Source organism: Ptychodera flava, chromosome 3, assembly GCF_041260155.1.
Source record: "Ptychodera flava strain L36383 chromosome 3, AS_Pfla_20210202, whole genome shotgun sequence".
Taxonomy (NCBI): Eukaryota; Metazoa; Hemichordata; class Enteropneusta; family Ptychoderidae; genus Ptychodera; species Ptychodera flava.
In genome coordinates, this window is record NC_091930.1 from 39,502,781 (window position 1) to 39,520,601 (window position 17,821).

At 38.4% G+C, this 17,821-nt stretch overlaps 1 protein-coding gene and 1 long non-coding RNA gene across 3 annotated transcripts in view; one reads left to right on the forward strand and one right to left on the reverse strand.

Moving 5' to 3' along the window:
• The window catches only part of LOC139129296 (uncharacterized), a 413,410-nt gene that overhangs the window by 344,467 nt on the left and 51,122 nt on the right, over window positions 1-17,821 (forward strand). The gene's annotated exons all lie outside the window — the stretch shown is intronic.
• On the reverse strand, window positions 629-3,051 carry LOC139129990 (uncharacterized). 2 transcript variants are annotated; one of them, XR_011551734.1, is made up of 4 exons: window positions 2,907-3,051; window positions 2,382-2,483; window positions 1,474-1,562; window positions 629-866 (listed from the first exon to the last, which is right to left on the reverse strand). It is a non-coding gene; the product is annotated as an uncharacterized lncRNA (long non-coding RNA). The 2 variants fall into 2 exon arrangements; XR_011551735.1 differs by having other exon boundaries at window positions 2,911-3,047.

A 17,821-nucleotide genomic window follows, 5' to 3' on the forward strand; every position in this document is an offset into this window, starting at 1 on the left:
ACCTGATCTTGTAAGTGAATATGAAAATATCCGGTCATGAAGTCCTTGTTATCTCATCTCACACCAGATATTTTCACACAGCTCTGTTTCAGTGCCTGTCTGAGCACAGCTGAACCACTCAAATGACCTTTGGCATTGTTTTATGGTGTGTTTATTTTCTGAGCAAGTATTTCCAGGATTGTGAGTTGACTAACATGGAACTTTACTTGCCTTACATCACATCTGTGTGATTTACAATTTTGGTAACCGTTCCAAAGTTATGATTAATTTACCGCAGAAAACCACACTAGCATGAAGATAAATAGATGGTATAAAAGCATTGACTGAAAGGCCCTGCTAAAGTTTGAGCAAGTGATGAAAATAGCGCCCTCAGTGGTATTGTGTCTGAAATTCATGTATGCTCATGGTTCAGCTGGCTCTCACACCTCACTGAAGAAGTTGGAGGCTATGATAACACATCAGCCTGTGTTTTGATTCAAGTAGACTAACACTTTTACAGAAACGTTTCAAATTCAAGCTGAAGTTCGGATATTAAAGTCAAATATCTGTGTGGGATATAGAATAGATGAAATTGAAGAACAAAGTTTAGAATGGATCAACAAACAATGACAGCTTATTACAATATAAGTAACGATAAGTTTTGTAGTCTTTATTTATTGACAATGCTAGTAAAATAACACATTTGTGCAGCCATGTCTCAAATCAAATAATATCTTTAGCAGTTCAAATAGTAAAGTAAAATATAAATATCCTGTATCAAGAGGTACAACTATTGATAGTAGTGTTTTTGAGAACAAAGAGGTGATGCAGTAATCTTCCAACTTCTCACAGTTATCCATTATGAACTCAATGGTACGATGTTACATCTGAAAGAAGTCAAATTTGCATTCAGTTAGGTACAAAAATCAAAATTCTGTTCATTATTTTGAAGTTTGTTGAAGGCGGTTTTCTGTTGGTGATGTCTAAAAATATACTAGGAGAATAAAGTTCAAATGACTGGACAACAATATGCATTTTTTTCACATTTCAAAAACTAATAACAGATATATTCAAACTTTTCAGGGGTATTAGACCATATCTGTGAGAGAACTTGGACTGGAAGTGTTTTTACATCATTCTACATTCAACCTGCACATGGTTCTACTCTGCAAGGAAAAGGACGCCATGTGTTCTACAGACTCAGTACACCAAAGACATCACGTGATGGCGGTACAAAATAAACCCATGTGCACGAGCACATAAGCAACTACATGTATTTCTATGCATGTTTGCGCATGTGGGATTGTTTGTAGCGTGGTCAATTTGAATGATGAGTAAGCCATCTATTGTCAACTTTAATCCTCTGGTCTCTTTTGATAGCAGAATGGTGACTTCCCCATTGTAATAGGTCAAAATTTTGATAGGAGATCTTTGGTCTTGAAGAGTTCAACTTTCTATGGACATTTAGAACTCACAAGATGTAATGGGACTTACCCAAGAAGACCCCTTCCTGACCATGGCTGTGGTGTTATTCCAAGGTGAATGAGCTCTTTGTTCCTGATGACTGTTACACTGACAGGTCTCTGATAGATGAATGAATGAATGAAGAAATAAAGAAACAACTTAAACATCGAAATAAGTACATAAATCGGAAAAACACATTCTAAGTTTAGTCATAAAGTAGATACAATGAAACATCAGAGAAGAGTATTGCATGGATTTTTATGTGTCTCTATGTGAACAGTGTACATTTAAAAAGTTTAAATTAACCTCCCTTGAGAGCACAGGCCACAAACCATTTCACCCTTTCAGTGCTAAAGTAGATTTTTATTGCCTCTATGAATTATCATACAGACAATTTTTTTCAGGCCAGGACACTTTTTTTAGAGTTTTTCCAAAATTGTGAACAAAAACTGTAGTCAATGAAAAATTATGTCCAATTGATCCAAAATTTCAAAAACAACAGAAAAATTTATAACAATTGTAAATTTTATGAAGTGAAAGCACACGAAAGCATAAAAATGAAACGATAATTTTGTGTATTCTCTATGACTTCGTTTTAGCGCCCTCTATTGGCCAGCCCTTTAAAGTCAGAAATTTAACCATGCTCCTCCTCTCTCAAATATTGGTTGTAAAATGTTGCACTGAAATTTAAGTGGGAAAAGTTCAATCACTCAAAAGGGCTAGCCATACCTGATGATGCATTGGAATTCAACCAGGGTAGTTTTCATGTTTTACTGACTAACTGTACAACTTGACAGGCTTTTTTTGTCAACAGACATGACAGGGATACCTCAATAATACAGCACATATGCACTGACTATGTGCTGGTATATGCTGTCATCGCAATTCTTTTCCCATATTTCAGGAAGAATGGCAAGCTGAAAACTAACAACACTAACCCTTTGACTGTGTTGAACAACTTCAGCTATGTTCTGCAGGCTTCGAAAGTTTTCTGTCGTAACCGACCCAAATTTCAATAAAGTATCACCACTGACCAGACCCTAAAAATAAAAAAATAAAGGTGCATAAATGAAGAACAATCGACCGTCATTGAACATTATTAAAATGAAAATAATACTAGGACATTCAATTATTACCAATGGCAGGGACTTTCAACAAAGCTAGGACATAGTAATCTTTAAATAGAATTAGGTGCACCATTGATGTTCGAGCTGTGGAAACGCAGCTATCTGTGGTGGGGTAGCGTGTGTCTATTCGGGTCATCAAAAGGTCAATCCCCACGGAAACACAGCTATCTGGGGCGGGATGGAGTGTGTCTATGTGGGTCATCAAAAGGTCAACCCTGCCACGGATAGCTACGGGCCAATTGGGTCAATGGGTCAATTACCGCCACCCAATTTGGGTGAGGACTTTGAACAGCAAAATAAACCAAAGTGAGCGTAATTCAATAAAATGACCTATACCTGCCTGAACTCTGATTATTGCTCATTCCCTAACTCCTTTTGTGAACAAAATCTCTGGTTTGTTTACATATTTCGGTTGATTTTCCAAGGACTACTCAAGATTTTCACTCCGGCAGCGGACTCTGACTTCCATTGATATGCTAATAAGAACGACATGTGCTTGGACGTGAATAGAGAGAGGGTCGGTCATATACCTTTTATGCACAAGAACAGCTTAGGGACGGTCAGTTTCTTCAGCCTGGGGGGGCGGTGGATTCATGGGGGGGTCACCCTGTTTTTGACTTTGGTGATAGGGGGGTCACCATGTTTTTGAAATGCCCAATAGGGGGGGGGGGGGGGTCAGTGTGTTTTTGAATTTTGACACAGGCTCATCATTGCCTAAAATGCTAGTGTCATCCACAAATTTCATCATTCAGTTGTATTTTTCGGCGCGCCCTTCGGGCGCGTAACTTTAATAATCAGTCATATTTTTCAGCACGCCCAACTTTAACATATCAAGCATACATACATCAGAGATATCTGTATGTTCAATATATTTCAGCATGCTCTTCAAGCCCTTTACTTTAATATATCAGACATTTTTCAGCATGCCCTTTAGGTGCATGACTTTAATATACAAGGCATATATATCAGAGATATCAGGATGTTTCATATTTTTCGGCGCGCCCTTCGGGCGCCATACTTTATTAAATCAGAGATATCTTGATGTTTGCTAAGTGAAAGTGTACCATTATGAAATCTGCATTTCATATGAAAAGGATGTCAAATTCCTGATACTTTTCTGTTTACTCTATGAGAATTCAGCATGAGAAAGCAGCATGCACAAATATTTCACAATATATATTTGATACAGTGACTTATTTTAGAGATAGAAAAATGACAAGATATCTTTCCTTCTCATTGATGCAATTATTTTCCTTTGTGTCACAGGTTTCCTGTAGAAAGATGCTTTTTTATGAACAAAATAACAGTTAAAAAGGCAGTTTTTGTCGTTATTAGCTTTTATGGTTTCAATGTTACAAGAAAAGGTCCTCTCAGACACTGTACACATCAGATTTGGCTAAAAAAGCTCTCTATGGCTCCTCAAGAGATTTAATTATATGGTTGGCATTAGTCTTAACACCCATCAAAGTTTTTGATTCACTGCTTTTTCCTCTTTGATATTAATGATTGACATCCATTTCTGTACAACAGTTCAGGACATTTGGTTAAGCATAGAAAGTGTGAAATACATTCACAGCTCATTCAAAATACAGCTCATTCAAAATGTACTGTATTCAAACTTTAAGATTGACACTTTGAAATTCCTATCTTACAACTGACATGTCAACAATTTCATTAAAGCATAGAATGACTATTTAAAATATAAATATATGTAAAATGTAAAATATAATATATATATATATATATATATATATATATATATATATATATATATATATATTTATATATATATAATATAATATGATTTATGTCCACCTTTTGTTTTACCTATGTCGTGTGCCAGGGGGGGGTCACCCTGTTTTCGAAATTTGGAATAGGGGGGGGTCACCCTGTTTTCAAAATTTGGAATAGGGGGGGTCAGCCACTTTTTGACGTCGGCAAAAAATAATCCACCGGCCCCCCCAGGCCGAAGAAACTGACCAGTCCCTTATATGACTGCCACTGACTATTTTAAACATTGAAGACACCTTCGGCACATCTTTACTGAGTGTTGATTTTGTTTCTCGCAACTTATGAAGGTATGAATTCATTTGAAGTCATTGCATTAATTCATTGCATTTGTAACATTTGTGATCGATGTATGTTGCCGTATATATGTATATGATTGTTTGATGACAAAACTGGGTGTTGAGGGTTCGCGGTCTCAAAAAATTGAACGTTATTGAACCACTCTTGCAAGGGAGGAGATTTAGCCGAGCGGATGACATGTGATTGCTTCGCTTGTTGAATAGGTGTATTACATTTGTGAGTTCGAATTTGATCGAGAATTTACTTAAGGATGTACGATCGGAAAAAGTAAAAGTAATGTCAATTTTTTCAAATGGGGATTTTTGAATACCTACATATGTGAATAGTCCAAAACTGGGAAAAAGACGGGGTCACCGCGCTTGTTTTTTTACAAAATGACATTAAAAAATTACGGTTTTTCACAAAATCACTAAAAATCAATAAAACAGGTCATCATTTCCATATTTATATCATGATTGCATTTTTGAAGATTTTACTTGCATTAAATCGAGTGAAAAAGTCATGATATTTATTTTTTAACCAAAATTAATAATTGATAGTTTCTACTAATGTCAATTTTCTAAAAACTTTGCTAAATGATAGCTCTTTTTGTGAATTTTTCAAAACCACATTTTGTTTAGTAGGTCACCGAGCTCGATTTTTCACAATTTAGCAAAATCTAACTAGGATTTACAGGTTCTGGCGATAAAACCATGCTCTCCCTGGTTTGTCGCGCGATGGCGCTCTTCAAGTGCTGCTGATCTGCAGTGGCTACCTGCAGTACAGTGTGCCTTGTCCAGGCATGTCATGATTAACGATTCAAGCCTACCCACAGGGGCTCATAAGTGCCTATTTAAGTCAATATTACAGCGTTTTTCTTTCTTTTTCAATGTTACAAATAAAGCTGAAGAGCACAACATTTGTGTAGCTGTCTTTTGTATAGCTTGTATTGGCATGTATAGTGCGCCCTCAATGGGGAATGTGATCATATGTAAATACGACCTTTAGTTCCGTGACCTCTAGCCAATTCCTCTGGCCATGCCTTCTGGCCACGTGTACAGACGTCGCTGTGTTTACTGTTATAGTACAGTAAGCATAGCGAGGGCAGGGCAGGAAGTAGGCATGGCTAGAGCCGGGCCTAGAGGTCACGGAACTAAAGGTCACATTTACGAGGACGCACTATACATGCCAATACACGCTACACAACGACAGTTACACAAGTGTTGTGCTCTTCAGCAGTATTTGTAACATTGAAAAAGAAAGAAAAACGCTGTAATATTGACTTAAATAGGCACTTATGAGCCCCTGTGGCCTACCTGTAAACTTTAATGAGAGGGAAATGACTGAACAAAGCAAAGACTTTTAGGTTCTTCTACTTTTTAGAGTCTATATATTAAGACAGCAAATAAAAAACCACGTAATATTTATTGCCGTGACTTATCGGTGGGGAATTAGGTTGACTTCGCTGCAGTGCAGGCTAAGTTATCACACACACTATGTGGAGCAGGAGCCGAGGCGTGAACTTGGCGTTTCCCCAATACACGATGACAATCATAAAGGCAAACCCGCAACTGACACAAGTGTCAAGATTTTCGGCTAGTACACTCAAATCGACAATGCGACGGCCATTCTTCCATTCTCCGATAGGTCTAACTTACTAGCGACCCCTAGCGACACTATCATTGGGATTATAACCGTGACCTCTTCTTGTATAGCGAATCAGACGTCACACTTCTGAATACGCTGTACAGGCTACGGTCATGTTGCATTTTTTTATCTCTTTGCTAAATTCTCGTACCTTCAAGCGTGTTTTGAGGGCACGCTGAACATTTTCGCGGCGCGATTTTCCTTTCCCTGCAGATGACATTTTGTACAACGAAAAACATTCGGAACGTCAGTGCTATGTGCGCGTGGCCACGCGTGGTTACTATGGATACATTTCTGCGCGGAAATCGGCGCAGTATGCTTATATTTTTCCGATCGTACATCCTTGACTGAGCTACTTCATAATGTGTACTTGTCATGAGCATGATCCAATTTTTTTTTATTTTTCTGGGATTTTTAGCCGACGAAAGTAAAGTATATGTTACTCTTCGTGCTATTCCTAGTGCTAAATAATTCACTGCTTACATTACCTAAGTGTTGTCCAAATTTTAACCCAGTTTTGACCTTATCCAGGTCACAGGTCTGTTAACCCGATATCAGTATGGATACTTGGATACTAAAGAATTTGAACACTAAGTACCTGCACTCAGTGTATTTAGTGTTCGAAACCATTTTCCGCCTGACTGGCGCAATCTGTTATTGTGAAGTGATAAATTTTCCTCATGAACATCTGACACATGTATACTGATAACACGTTCCTCTAATCGGCTGCCCGCCATTGACAAATTAATAGTTAAATGGCAAAATGAAAATTACACGACAAGTTCGGTTGATAGAATTCATTGCGAATGACGAATACCGTAACTATATGCTACAGGATATGTTTTTTATTTGCTGTGAAGTTACCAGTTGAGAATTGGCTCACTTCTCTAAATCCTGCAATTTCAAATGTTTCTACCGGTACCTGGCCTATGCACAAACATTGCTGTTCAACCCTACTGAGTGGCCCAGGTCAACACTCTGTTGAGCTGTTATCAGTTGGATACTGAGACACAGAGGAATTCGATAACCTGTATGACATCTGCAGTTTGATTTAATACAGACAGAGGCCACACATACGGGGGTTTACAACACACACCACAATATACATATTATATTTAAATTATTATTATTATTATTAAACTTTATTTCAGACAGGTACAAGGACCGTCCATAGAATCAAAAAAGCTACACAGTACACCAACAAGCACAACACCAAACTACAAGAAAGTACAGGCAGATTACAAACACACATTAAAAAACAGGAACTGAGAGACAATAAAAAGCAATTCTAAGACTAACGATACAGAAGCTGTCTCCAATAAGATTGCAATCCAGAATACCTACAGTCTGACAAAAGTAAAACTCTTAGAAGACTGTTGTCGGTACATTGCAGTCTCCGGACAAGACTGTACACAAGTCTTCTTCTAAAGACTGGAAAATTATTTACACGATTTTCAACAAAGGCAGCTGAGATACTAGCATTTCGCGATAAGTCTAAAAACCTGCGCAAAACATTATTGTGACAAACATGCAGGCTACGAATGGACGAAACATTAAAATCACACCAAAGTTGAGCACAATAGATGTTATTACAAAAAGTATTAAAAAGTCGTAACTTAACACTCAAACAGCAATTACGAAACTTTCTTAGAAGTAAGTTTGCTCTACCACATAATGCCCTACGTTGGGAGGCGATATCATCATCATCCTTTAAGTCTAATGTAAAAACATGACCAAGATACACAAATTTTGACACGAAATCAATACTATAACCCCTAAGGGTAATTGGTGGAATAATTCTGCATTTGTTTCGAGATTTAAAACACATACATTTTGTTTTTAAAACGTTATATACAATATCATTCTCTTCAGCAAAATTCTGGCAAATTTTGAGTAGTTTTCTTAGACCCTTGATAGAAGGCGCTGCTAAGCACATATCATCTGCATACGATAAATTATTCAACATTGTACCACCTATTTCACAACCGATCCCACAGGCAGACAAAGCCTTGTTAAGGTCATCCATGTATACATTAAAAAGTATGGGAGACATGATGCCACCTTGACGCACTCCGTTTGACACAGTAAAAGTGGAAGAAATTGCTTTTCCCCAACGAACACAAAATGTTTGGGAAATAAACCAAAATTTAAGAATACGAACAATGTAAAGAGAAACATGCCTCTCAATTAACTTCTTCAATAGAGTGAAATGGTTAACCTTGTCGAAAGCTTTTTCGGCATCAAGGAAGCATACATACACTGAACTTCCATTCTTCTTATAATACCTGATGGTTTCTTTTAGGAGGAAAACACACATATCAGTACTGTGCTTCCTTTTGAAACCGAACTGGTATTCAGAAGTTTCAAGTTGTGTTGCGCAACGATTTAACAGAACACGCTCCAAGATTTTAGACAAGACACTGGTCAGTGCAATTGGTCGATAATTGCTCTTGCTCGACAAATCAGCCGTTTTGTCCTTCACCAAGGGAACAAGAATCACATTGGTGAGATTTTCGGGAACAAAACCATGTATTAACATTGAAGAGAAACACATTGCAAGATGGATAATCAATTAACTGCTAGCATAACGCAAATGCTCTACCCCAATACCATCACTGCCCGGTGATTTTCCCATGACTAGCTTACTGATGATATTACGAATTTCATCGACATTTATATACATCTCTTCAGCATAGGGGATCAAGTCTAGTGAATTTTGTACATACATCCTGTGCTTCACATTATTCACAGAATTCATAAGTTCGTGAAAGTGACTACCCCAATATTAGCAATATTCTGATCACCCTTTGCATTATTTACACAAGTCGCCAAAGGGACCTTTTTACTATTCACACTGGCAACAGCAGCCCAAAAGAATTTGCTTATTTTCCAAAAGGGCGTTTGCCATGCTATCAGCTCGCCTGGTGGCTTCATCTTTTCTGCATTTTCTCAAGGTATATTTGAAAACGGATCTCGTGCGCCGCATTTGCTCAGAAATCGGGCCAGTCCTTGGTTTACCAGCTGATCTCCAAATACTGTACGCTAGATGTGCTGCACTGTGTGCTTCTTTGACGACATCATTCCATCCTGGAATTGAATGGTAGCGCTTTGGTTTGCTTGAACAGAAAACGTCATCACTTGCCTTGGTCAAAGCATTACAAAATTGAGTTATAGTACGAAGAAATTTGACTGATATGTTGATGGTGGCAGCAGTTTGGATTTTTACAATAATCAAATCGCCGGGAATCTGAATTTGTGACAAATAGAAATCGGAACGAAGTGCATATCTTTGAATATCCGAGTCAGCAACAGCTGACCAGTCAACTCCTTTCCAATTGACCTGCGAACAGGTGTCACTAGAATTTCTATCACAAGAAGAACTCACTGTAGTACTAAAGGCAAATTGACAAATGAATGGCAGATGATCAGATGAAAAGAAATCATCGACAATTTGAATATCTGAAAGTGCGCTATATGCGGCCTTGGTACACAGACAATGGTCAAGCCAGGAGGTTGAACCATGGGCTTCACTTTTATATGTATACACATCTGAACTTTGACCAAAATGTGACATGTCAGCAATAACATAGTTATAATCATTACAAAAGGAAATTAATTCTCTACCAAAGGTCTTATTAGGGTCAGCATTCATATCTCCCATTACAATCGTGTATGGTGTACCAGAATCCTGTATTATAGAGTGAATTTTGCCCAAATAGTAACTAAAAACATCAAAATTTTCATGACAATCCGTGGGGAGATAAACACAAAGTAACAGGCAAGTACCAAAGTTAAACGAAACCTCTACACCAATGATTCTTGGGTCATTATACGTTTTGGGAGTGATGATACTCGCCAATGATTTTTTCCAAAGTATGGCTGTGCCGCCGTACGGACGGCCGACAAATAAGCCTTCCTTTGTGTCACTTGCAGAAACTCCAAAAGCCTGAAAATCATCATGTATTAATGAGAGCAAAGACAGTTCGTCTTTAAAGAGCCAATGCTCTTGCAAAAGACAAATATCAACCATATTGCAGAGGTTTTCAACATCTGCAACCGACGATTTAACTGATCTACAATTATAAGACCCTATTTTCATTGTTCTGTGGATGCTTTTTTGGAACGACTACGGTAAAACTTTCGAACCAAAACTCCGCAAGGCCACTTTTCAGAGCATACTATATCACTATACGCAACTCCTTTCACGGTTATCCGAAAAGATGAATAAAAATCATACTTGGTGGAAAGTTTTCACATTCAATAACTGAGATACAATGAAATGTCTTCTTGATGTAATCAGTCAGTTGTGTTGACGAAATATCAGGACCCAGACGACTAACAAAAATATGTACAGTTGGTTCTGTATTTATTCCGTGAACAACGCAGTCAGATATGAGCGAAGTACCGATAACTGGACTTCGTTTCTGTCTTTTCTTTCTTGTCACTAATTTGAAGGAATCGACCTTTGAGGAGTCAGTAATACTCGAATTCTCGTGCACAGATGTTTGATCATAAATTTGGCCCGCGCTTGGTTGTGGTGGTATACACTTCAGAGCATTTGCATAAGATTTCGTCGGCGATACGGTCTTCCTCGGGGAACCTGAATTAAACAATTCCATGACTTTGGTGTTTTCCTCCTGTTGCTTATGCGGTGTTGGTGCATTCAAGACAGAGATAATTTCTTGTTCAACACACGCAACTGGTTGTGGCCGGTTTTCGTCTATCTCAGAATGACACGCAACGGATTTCTCATTCACTTCTGATATACAATTTACTCGATTCAATGATTGTGAGTTTTTCAATAGCTCGATTTCATCTTCAAGATGAAGTTCAATTGTAAAGAATGCTTTGTACACTCCTTCAGTGAAGTGATATCAGACTTGATCGATGACATCTGTTGCATCAGAACAGAGATATCAATATGATTTTGTGTTATGGGTGGTAGATACCTAAATCAACTGCTACAAAGGACGGTATCACCTCCGGATCAACTTCATGTAACAAATTCAGTATATCTTGAACATTATTCAACTTTTTGTTCTGGCCTTGTCTTCGTCTGAAGCGAGAAGAAGTAGCCGACGAACACAGGTCGAATAGCTCTTTTTTCGAATTTTCAATTTGAGAATCTTCATAGAAATCGCAACAGACCTTGGACAAAATGTCAGTAGGCATAACATCCATCTTATTTACCAGAAAGCAGAGCAGCTCATTCACGATCAGTACGTTCGTAGACGATGACGACTCCCCACGCTTATTCTTTGACGTGTCACATATTTTCGTACTGGAATCATCAGCACCTGTTGATTCGTCCGCCCTGTTACTTTTTTGATGATTCAAATTTACGACAGAATTTTGTTTCTGTTTGCCCAATTTGCGTTCTTGACGTCTACGCATAGTGCCAGGAAACCGTTTCTCCTCACATTCAGGGCATAATAGTTCGTCACATATCGCAAGAGTCACAGAATTTGACGATCCACAATCGTAGCACCTCATGTTGATTTACATAAGAATGCTGAAATGATATGTGCAATGGCGAGGAAGCCAAAGGCCAAAGGCCCTGGGCAATTCAGAAATTGCAGATTATGGCAGTACTATTGACTAACCGAGTACAGTTTTCACGTCGTCAGCTTCAGGATATCTTCATGCACACATGTAGGTCACAAAATGAGGAGCAATTTCGGAAAAGACAGCAAAAATCGCTGAGTATCACGAGCACCTTCAGGAGACAGCTTACTGCACTATGACCAAGCTACCGGGTAAATGCATACATATATAAATATATATATATATATATATATATATATATATATATATATATATATATATATATATATATATATATATATATATATATATATAAATGTGTGTGTGTGTATAAGCAGAAAGTTGCCCGAGGGCATTCTACTGTAAACTGATAGGTCCATCACAAAACCATAGAAAGACTACCTGAATATGTATTCCGTCGCAGAGAGAGAGAGAGAGAGAGAGAGAGAGAGAGAGAGAGAGAGAGAGAGAGAGAGAGAGAGAGAGAGAGAGAGAGAGAGAGCGCATTACTACTAATATTCCATGGGCGTTTTTTTTTTTCATTCCGAATCAATAATTTCCGATTTGTATTACTGCATCTTTTGAATAGGGAGAGCGAACCCAGTTGATCAACCGTCGCTATAGTGTTATACTATGGATGGGTCACCGGCCGGAAAATTGGCGAAAGATCTAGATTTTCTAATATATCTCAAACACTTTCGCGATATTTACACAGCTTAATTTTGACCGAAAACACTGCAGTGTTTGCACGATGGGAAAAATAATCGGGGGGTATTTGAATTGACTGTCACATGATCCTTTGGCATCAAACTACTTCACCTATTATTAGCCCCTTATGCAACTATTTGTTTGCTGCTGTCAACGCTAGTCAAGCATTATTAACGGAACGATTATAAGTTTACTGTTACTCGTTGCTTTACCTACTGTCTACTTTGCGTCTCTTATAGCTCTTTCATTGTGCTGAACTAACCTTTGACATGTACATATATTTTAATCAGTGTTTGTATTGTTTGCCAAGCTCTGGCTGATAAAATGTCTGCCAAGTACGTCTGCAACCGTACGCAATATTTATTGCTCATTGACCCGGTCGAGGTGTTCAACGATAGATGCCAAACCTGCAACAAACACTGTCAGTGACGTCAGACGACATTCCATACTCTTTTCCTGTTGTGTCGAAACGTTCTTTTCAGCGTTGAAGTCTTTTATAAAGTGTTTTTTTGCGTTTTCAGAGGACTAAAACTTTGCACAGGGGACTTTGGAAGAATGTTATCATGGAGTTCGTTCCCATGACACAAAGCCCCTGGCACCTGATGACATAGCAAACTCTGTCTTAGATTTACTTTATCTGTGATTTGTTTTGATATACACTGTTGAAGGTGTTATACTATGAATGGGTCATCGGCCGGAAAATTGACGCGTCATAGATAATAAAAACGTTTAATAACTCTGAAATACTTTTCGCGATATTTAAACAACTGGATTTCGATCAGAAACACTGCAGCGTTTGAACAATCGTCCTGATGGAGAAAAAATCGATGGAGGTTATTTAAGTTGACTGTCACGTGATCCTTGTGTAAACAGTCGATATAAAATACAAATCACAGTTTTCTCAAATATCTAGACTTTCATAATATCTGCACATAATCGGCTACCAACTCAATTGTTTTCATGTAAAAGCTAGAATTTTTATACTTTATACAGCCCCTTAATTAGTATCAAGCTTTTAAACATTGACTGTTATCTGTGTCCTGAATTGATGGGGTTTGTAATCACATCCAGGGCAACAATAAAATACATGTCACTCACTGACAAGTAAGTTGCTTGGCAGACAATATATTGGGCATTCCGTAATGCACTGGGAAGTACACATAGGCTGTTATTTATACAAGGAACAGAAAACAAAAACATGTCAAAAGCTACAGAAGGCCTAACTGTAGCTGTAACACAGAGAAGAGCATTGACAACATCATCCTTGAATTGCCACCAGATTGTGTCATCAAAACATTTACCAACCTGATTGCAATTTCAATGGAAAACAAAAGGCTATCACACCTCCGTAATCCTCTTACAGACTAGAACAAAGGCGATCCCAGGGATCGCGAGCAATGCCTTTTTGAAGAATATTATCATGGAGTTCGTTCCCATGACACAAAGCCCTTGGCACCTGATGACCTAACCCTAACCCTAACCGTTCTATAATTTTGATGCAGGCCCGAGAAGACTTTGCCTACCCGTCCCTGTGTATCATTCCCGAAAGTTGTGCCCCGTAGGAACAAGCTATAGAACAAAAGGCGGTCACTACTTTAACCATGGAGGTAGTCTCTTCCTACCTCCATGCTTTAACAGTGGAGAATCATGCTTTGTAAGTGTCATGTATTTTCACATCATAAAGAAGCTTAGAAATATCTAGTTAGGCCCTATATTTTTCATTTTGTCTCGTTACCGGACAAAATTTATCCTCGTTTCCATTTAAAACTGTTTTTGCTACCCAAGTGCGATGTAAATCCTTATTTACGAGCAAGTAAAGCTTTGACTGGCCTTCTTCATTGTTTGGGTGTCACCGTCGCCTGCATATGCACAAACGTGTTGTTCTGTTGCTAGGGACTATGGTTATTCAAATGAAGTATTAAAATACAGTAACTATGCTCACACAAGTCCTTACATCTTTGCCGAGGCTCACATGACTTCGTTTCATTGTAAAATGAGGTCAACGGGCTCTTGCGGGGACAAATAACAGTCTCGTACCGAACGTTTATGGCGTAAACTACAAGCTTTGTATTTTTGTTATTGAAGAAATAACCACCTTTAGAAGAAACAACTGGAATTAGATTAAATGCCAAATATAACTGCTAAAATTCTTATGGTACTTTTTAAGTATTAATTGTAAATAACAGCGAGCAAAGGAAATAATTTAGATCGAGGATATACCCAGAAGTACTTGCGTCGATACCTGGTGGTCTGTCGTTACGAGGCTCGTTTCGCACCTCTCACGACGATTCCAAATCGGAGTCTCAACTGCTCATACTCTTCGTAGTTAGTGTTGAATGGTAAAGTGTCATCAGTAAACTCTCAGTAACACACTGAGTGTTTTTCTGATTGAATGTAGAGTTTCCTTGGTTGAGATTCTGCGATTCCAGTTCAGCGCCTCGACAATCGGTTTGCGGTTTAAAGAAATGTACACAGTACACTAACAGGTATGTTAACAAGTTAATGTTTGTTTAACTAAAATTGGCAGCTGTAGAGGCAGCTTACTGTTCAATAACCGAAGTCGCAGCACCAAGAATACACCATTAGTTGATTAGTACCACAGTCTTTGTAGTTCTAGAACGATTTCAGCAAAAAAGTTGCGTCGGTCAAACGCCATTTAAGGCAGTCTGCGCCTCGAAAGTGAAAGACTTAAAGCTCCATACTGTCACCTGTTCCAATTTTGCCACAGTTACCATGGAAAGGGAAAATCTAACCAATCACAGAATTTAAGCGGGTGGCCGCTTTTTAAAAACAGCGCCCTCACATAGGCATTTAATTACCAAGGAACCATATATGACCATATTTGACCATATATGCAGTGTGCGAAATTAAGAGAAAATAGCTTCAGGTCATAAGGGCCTGCACCAAGCCAAAGCTTCAGGTCCTTACAGAAAACTGCCGGTCCTCAATAAATGCATTAAAGTCAACACTCTCTCCACTAATACTATGCTTTTGAATGTTGTAATATTTAATTTTTCATGTCCTTATATCAATACAAAAGGACTATTGTTCACATCGATTGCAGAATAGTGTAAGTGAATGCATCATTCAGCTACATGATCTGGAATCTGAAAAAGATCACAGCCCTCATCTTCCTCACTGTCATGCACACACATTTATAAATGTTTTCCACCGCAGGGGGGGGGACTATGGGACTAACAGGAGAATTTGACTTTTTTTCTAGCCATGTCAAATCCCCCACTTTCGGACCATAAAATGATGTCATATACCCAGGGGCCGGCGAATACAGGCTCATGCACTGACTACATGTGGGTGATGAAAGCGAGACAGTTTGTCTCTCATGACAGTCTATGTGAGATGATGTTCTCTACATGGCTGTGTAAAATTGTACACTACACCAGGGCATGTGATATTGTGATTTGAAAATGGTTGGCGAGCTGAAAATCACTTCTGAAATTAGCCAACGCTAGTGGTAGAGGAGTGAGTGAATACCTTAGTACCCTGAAAACGGTCTTGAGTAAGGGGAGTGTGTGAATAATTTTTTATGCAAACATTGATCACTACGTCTTTTTTAATTGTAATGTAAAACAGAAGGAAGAAAATACTTGGTATGTATTTTGATATGACGTATGGCTTACTTTCAAAATTTTTCAAAAAATAAATGTGCTTAAATGTGGCCTCTGTTGCATTCATGAAGAAACAGGTGAAGTTATACGTTTAATTAAAAGGACAAGTATCGTAACTTTTTTCTCGATTATAGAAATTGCAGACAACATGAATGGCACACGTCGCCACTCGCGGAAATGAATGCATATTTTCTGATTGAAAAGTTTTGACTGAGCGATTGCTGGGTCCCATCGCCTTTTAAAATGATTCTGAAAAGTTTGACAGACACTCTATACTGCTGAAAACGATCGCGACACGATCAGTTAATGATACCGTAAAATCTTAAAAGACGTAATTTTTTTCGATATTTAGGCATACAGCCCAGGATGACGGTGAGTTTTGCATGCCTGTCGTAAAACGGTATACATCGAAACAATTTGAAGCCCTACTCTCGGCCTCTGAGAGTATACACGACAAAACTGTTATGATAAGGCCGCTCTGTTATTATAAAATGTACACTTGTTATCACGTCGATATATCGTGCTAACAGTCGGTCTTGTGAACTTTGGTTGAAGACCAACGAGCAAGCAAGATGTTCTAGCGGTCCAGAAACAAACGTAGCGAAACGTGTACTTGACTGTCGACTGCAGGTAGCACTATTGGGTTGTCGTGTAACATCTTATCCTTGTATTGGGCGTAGTTCAAAACCATGGAGGTAAAAAAATACCTCCATGTTCAAAACCAAATATGTTTAGGCAATAGCACTGTACTCGTAGTAGGTTTTTGTCTTAAACTCTTCTATGAACCGTTTATGTTTTGAACGCGTCAATTGAAAATCAAAGCAAAGAAAACGGAGTCAGTTTGATAAAATGAAAGGCTGTATTATGTACATTTGTGTAATTGTAAATTCCGAACACTTGAAGTGTGGAATTAGTGAAATGATACTGGGTGTTGTTATCATATGACACAGATATGCTAACATTACCAGGGTTACACTCACTAGACTAGTATTATTATAATATTGTGTCACATTGTTGCGCAAAAATCAATCCATTCCATTGCTAGAATTTGCATGCACGGACGTAATTCATACTGATCTGAATGTAATCAGCTGCACCGTGCTATGCGCCTCGATCGGAGGGATTAGACTCCGTAAATGTAAAACGTCGAAAGACAAAAGATTACTATGTTGCGACATTGTCACCCCCTCCCCGTGTGGCGTACCATAGATCGAATTCCCCACTAACAGGACGCGAAGTGCGATCAATATTCCCTGTTGCCCCGCACTCCCACGGCGGAAAACATTGATAGGTGCATAACATTCAAGTCTGAATCATATGATTCAAAGTTAGTCGTTATCTGTATCTGTTACAGGTCTTGACGGGAGAAATTTTCATCATCTATTCCAAATTCCAGTCGGTCATAAGGACCGACATGTTGCTAAAAACTTTCGGCCCGACGAGAAATCTGTCGGTCTCGGACCGTCCGACCGACGTTAATTTCGCACACTTATATATGGGCATATTTAAATTACAGGTGATTGTATACCTTTAAAGCTCCATAAGCTGTATCTTTTGGCTATATTTTCAGAACTTTTGTTTTGTGGTTTCCCTACGCTTTCTGCATTGAATCCCTAAACTGTAATTTAATGCCAAGTATTTAGCATATCAACAACACCT